Source organism: Pinus tabuliformis, chromosome 1_2, assembly GCF_031772625.1.
Source record: "Pinus tabuliformis cultivar Carrire ecotype Pingquan chromosome 1_2, CPIR1, whole genome shotgun sequence".
NCBI classification, from domain to species: Eukaryota; Viridiplantae; Streptophyta; class Pinopsida; order Pinales; family Pinaceae; genus Pinus; species Pinus tabuliformis.
The window spans coordinates 27,631,805-27,637,963 of record NC_142298.1 but is presented as its reverse complement, the minus strand read 5'-3'; positions in this window follow the sequence as shown (position 1 = coordinate 27,637,963).

The window sequence follows — 6,159 nt, the reverse complement described above, 5'->3', positions numbered from 1 at the left end:
GCAAGCGTTGGTTTGAAAATGCGCCAGCACAGCGAATGCCACATCGGAGGTGGTCGATGGATGGGAGTATTAAGAGCAGCACAAGCACTATCGCATTCATCGACCACTTTCAATTCTGTATCGCATCCATCGACCACTTTCAATTCTGTAGGGCAGCTCGCATTTATGTTGCTGCTGCAGTCAACGGTTGGGCAGCTAGAGTCGGAGGGAGTTATGGAGAGCGGCAGATTAAATCCATCAACGAGAGAGATGTCATATGTGTCTCGACAGTTGGCCCCATTCAGACTATATTCAGCCAGCGTTGCAGGAGACCGTCCAGCGGCTTGACAGCTGAGCAAGCCGCCGCAGTCACGTTGCAGCTGCCTTTACCAGATGCGTCGAAAGAGCAGCCCGTACGTCCCCAAACTCTCCCTGCACTTGTCCCTGCGGGCACAATTCCTGCGGCCCACACAGTGAACGAACACTTATTCTGGATCACAAATGTTGCAGCTTCAACTCCTGCGGTTGGGAAAGCAAACACATATTTATTGATGAAATATAAGTAAGATATACACATCGCTCGTTAACGTGATTCTCATAAAATAGAGTAGATTTGAATTGGGGGAGTACCACCTTGAAGATAAACCAGTAATCCTAAAGCTAGAGTTGCTGCAACTGAAACCGAAATATCTATTGTTCTTCCCCCCATTGCTAAGACCAGGAAGCAAGTTAAACACAATACAATGAACAAACACTACTCAAACACAGCGCAATCAATTGCAAATGAGCTTGCTTGGTTTTTATGCACGGATACCACAGGCCAGTCACACGCTATATACCTAGACAAGGTAGTAGCGATCCACACACATGAACCGAGGAGTAGCGTATGAAACACGGATGAAGTTCAGATAATATTATTGTCTTTTGTTGGCGCGCAGTGTCGAAAATTCCAGAGCTACAGTAAACCACGACACGGAGTAAGCTAATCCTCTTAGAAAATTACTTGCGTACCCTCTTTTGGCCATAAAATTTACATGAATAAGCAGAGATTTGAAATATAATAGCAGCATTAGTAGGGTTCAAATTTATCCCTTTTTTTAAATCCCAAACATCCCTATAAACTCCCGACTTCTACCAAAATCAATAACTAAGACTTCTACCAAAATCAGTAACTTAGAAAGTATGGCCACGTGATTACCCGGTCCGTAATAGGCGCCGCTGCCCATGTGTTATTTTCGCCTTCTTTTTTGGTTTTTCAAAGCTGTTAATTCGTAATTTGTTTTCGTCCAAGGATGGAATTTGGTTGTATATTGAATTCCTTTTGGATTTTCAAAGGTGTTATCTGTAATTTGTTTTCGTCGAAGAATATAATTTGGTTGTGTATATTGAATGCAATGTTAGTAAAGACCAACAACTCGAGTTTACTTGTCTTTTTTTGCCGACCCAACGCTGCATAAAAGACCTATAATCTCACAGTGTGACAGTTTTTACCTGAAGAAGTATAATCTCACTGTCCAGCAGGAATGCTCAATCACTATATGCAGAGGATTGCTATCATTGGGAACTATGCAATCACTGATAGTGAGAACTGTACAATCGTTGTTGGCGGGGACTGCGCAATCACTGAGGGTAAGGATTAGGCAATAACTATTGGCAGGACTGCACAATCATTATTGGCATGGACTGTACATCGACCGCTAACAAAGAGTGTGCAGCACGGTCATTATGAAGTTCACTTAGTTTATCTTTGCATGTGCACTTGTGAAGACGTTAAGAACTGGGCATGTGAAAGCAAGTAGATGGACACTTACGTTTTTTTAAGAAGACTTGAACATTTAGATAACATGATCGAGCATGACATTAATGGCTTGAAACGATAGATGACATGATCTAAAGAGGCTCCAAAAATTTAAAGATAAAGGAAAATTTTAAATGAGGTTGTAGAAACTACAACCATTTCATTACAACAATTTCATAACCCCACTTAATGTATCTTGGTTTTCAGCAATGTTAATTTTATGAATTTGTAATCTTTGAGGATATCTCGGTCTTGAGAAATGAGCAATGTTAATTTTATGACTTTGTAACCCTTGAGCAGGAGAGGGCTGGGCAGTCAAGCTTGGGTGCGTCAGCCAATCCTCTATCACTTTCTACCTCTCCAAATCATAGGTTATGGTTTCCATAAATCTTCGAGTGTAGTATAATGTTTTTCTAAATTAAGTTCATTTAGCCCTCGGAGTTCCCCATCCTCCCAGCCATGGCATCTATTTCCAAGTTTTTTTTTCTAGCAAAGAGTGGTGTAGACATTCCTAATCTCACATAAGGCATGGCTTTGGATAAGACTCTAGTTTTTCCAAGCTAAATTCCATATTGAAGAGCTTAAGAGATACTCTATAGCTCTTAAATATTCAAACTAAAAAATAGTGTGATAATATTTTTTGATCCAAATTTCATTTCCTCTCTTAAACCACCTCGACTATAGTTTAGCACCCAATAACATATTCAAGATATTCAGAGCTCTCAATCCCAAACCGCCGGTGTATTCAAGATATTCAGATCCCAAACTGGTGTATTCAAGATATTCAGAGCTCTCAATCCCAAACCCCACACCAGTTTGGGGACAAAGATTTTCCCAAACAACGATTGACCATTTTTATTTTCTTAGCTCCTCTCCATAGAAAATCTCTATAAAGGGAGCAATGGATTTGCATATTTTATTTATTTTGTTAATCAGTTTTCCTTCTTCCATTATGAAGGCACTAGTGCGTCATCCATAATGATATGTTGTTTCACTTGCTGTATGCGGGTCTCGAGGGCATGTTTTCTTTCGAGATATGACCAAATTCCTTTCTATTCCATTTTAAGTTTGACTTTAAATTCCTTTGAGTTTAAGTATAACGTATGCATGAAATTGATCTACAATTCTTCCCACCAGCTTTTGGCTTTAGATCGTAAATCGAGATCTTGTAGCCAAAGCTTTCAAATATAAAGGCATGATTACGAGGAGCCATTATCAAGCTAACTCCAAGCTGATTCGCTAGTGGTCTGAGCCAATATTTGGCAGAATACCGGCTTCAGCAAAATGATCGTGTTCACCTAATTCTTCAGATGTCTGATGTCTCCCTCCCCTAGATATCTGATGTCTCCCTCTCCTAGATATCTGATGTCTCCCTCCCCTCCAGTTATTCCTAAGTATGTCTCCCTACCCTCCACTTATTTTTAAATATACACACTATTGATAGTATTTAGATTGTCCACTTGAACTTGATGAAAATGTCAGAAAATTGTTGTGCCTTAGCATCGATTCTTTTGATTCCCCTGCCGACCCCTTCTTCTCTCGCAGGGAAATCTTCGTAGACAACCGAAACCTCATCTGGGTGGAGGGATTTCATAAGATTGAAATCTCCACCAACTCGAAGTGGTCAATACAGGTTAAATATCATTTTTCCTCAATTATTTTTAATTATAAATAGAAATATGGTATTTACCTATTAAATTTTAATTATCCACGAGTTTATTAGTTAATCCATGCACTTGATAGAGTGTATTGGATAAACAATTAAAATACTTTTTAATTTTATGTTAAATTTAATCAGGAAGATATTTGATTTTTTTATAGGAAAAAAAAAAAAACAAAATAAAAAATTTAATATTTTTATTTATCATTTGTACTAGTATGGGAAAAAAATAGTTTAAACTCAAGTTTAGTGTATAAGCAAGATTTTTTTTATCGATCTCTATCACACTTTAAAAAAATTGCCTTGTACCAAAATCAGTGACGCCACTGATTTACGGTCTTAGCGGCGGCTGCCACTCGATTTTCCTCCCTCTTTTTGGTTTTTCAAAGCTCTAATTTGGTTGTGACGGACAAGTGTTGAATGTCCGTCACTCCTCTTGGCATTACGACGTGTCCATCTGATTGTCCTACAGTAGAAATTTAAATGGCTGTATTCAAAAGGGTGCCGCTATATTCAAAAGAAACCTCAACACGCAACCGTTAAAATCCAATTTTTGAAGTCCTGTGAGTTGCAGAGTGTACAGTTGATCAAGCTCAGGTGCCACGAGGAGTCACCTTCACCAAAGATTGTGGAAATATCGTCCATTGCTATCATTATTCACATTCTGCGTACTATGCATGAAAGGGATGAAAAAAATGGCCGCGATTCATCGATTTCGTACTGCCGAGTCACATTGAAAATATATTAGTGTCCAATAGCGGAAAAGGAGTCAATGGATAGGAATGAAAATTCTCACATGCTTAATGCGCATGTCTACATGACAATAATGTGATAAAAATAGTACTATGAGATTTGACAATTATGCCATCAAAACATTCGTGATGAGATGAACCTATGAACAGATGGGCGATACAAATCGATGTGGTTTGTGATTTTATTGAAATGACTCTTTGAGGCCTCCTTGTTTTGCATGTGTAGATTTTCTTTTCACTTTCAATATTAGATGATGGTGGAATGTCATGAAATAATCTCACTATAGTACATCTATAGATGTGCTATAGTAACTTGAGATTTTTTTTTTTTTTTTTCTTTAGGTTTTTTAACTGCATATTTGGATTCTGCATCTTGAAAAATTCCTGGGACGCTTTGATTGTGCAGAAACTAGTTATCAAACTTGCGATTCCAATAAATTGCTACTGGATTTTGACCGGAAAAACTTCCAAAAAGTCGCATTATAGACAACTGCTTATAAAATAAGACATCCTCAACATTCGTTTCCACTATTTGGTGATGAAGCGGCACATCACTTTTGTAAAAAAAAGAGAGAAGTAAACGGATACGAAATCTCGCACGAGTAATGACCAAGATAGTAACGAAGGGCTACAATGAAAATAGTTACTACCAGATCTCGCAATTAAAAATAAACTAGCATTTGCACCTTATGTTGCAAAGGAAACGCCGTAAGGCATAGAGTGGGGAAGAATAGCATAGAGTGGGGAAGAATAGGGACATCTGAATGGACATTGTTGAAAGCAAGGGTGGATGATAATGAGTTACGATTGCAATAGTTAGTTATGTGTATTTTGAAAATGAATATTTTGTAAATAATAATAGGTTGTGGAAGAATTTATAAAAAGTAAGCCATCAACTACACAATTGATATCTACAGAAATAGAAGGCTAGAAAACAAGAATTTTAATTTATAAGATACAATTTACATGGTCGATCAACATGTAGAAACCCCTTGTGTCATCGCTCTGTCCAAGTGGGGAATAATAATATGACAGTGGAATCACTATTGTGAATATGCATAGACATAATACTATGGCATGCTTATAGATTGTTGTTGGCTGAATGAATTGCAATTGGCTTTCAAGCTGCTGGTTCACCATAAGTTGGATCTACAAAATATTAGTTGGATCTAAAGAACAAATAAAGCTAGGATAAAAGGTCCAAATTTATGAAATTATTAGTTTCTTCCTTCCCCACCTTTCCATTGTTGTTATTATTATTATAATACTAATAATATTATTATTATCATTACCAGATAGCTCCCTGGATGCCATCAAACATTTAATATTAATTTTATTAGAACAAATCAAGGTACGGATAGAAAGATAAAATTTCTGAAATTATTAGTTTCTTCCTCCCCTCTTTTTCGCTCTTAGCACTATGACACTTCCTTTCACATCCTAGAGTGGATTGAACTTGCAAGAAAATTCGAGGTGAACCCTATACCTTTGCCTCTTCTGTTCATTTTTTTACAGAAGGAGGTATATACATCTTCAATTCATATTTCTAGCCATTATCAACACCTAATACATGCTTTTGTATACAGGGAATTAAATTTTCATCATGTTTGAACTCAACTATTTGCCTTCTGAGGCTTGCTAAAATGGTTGTTGGGCTGAGGGCCTCCACTGCAAATATTTTTGTTGACAATGGCCATTACAGAGAGTTTATTTTCAAGCATTTTCAAGTGGCTTCTGTGGATGAAGAAAGTGCAGCAGTAGTTCTAGTAAGTTGATCATTCTATACAAGAAATTCTCATCTGAAGCCCTGAGTAGGCTATGAGTGAGACTTTTTGCCTCTACATAAGAGTTCATTAGACAATGTGTTCTACAAACCCCTCTCACATACTCAAATGCATGACTGCCCTATTCAAGAAGCCAGTTATTCCAAGAAGCAATGAAAATCAGCTATACAATTTACCAATTACAAC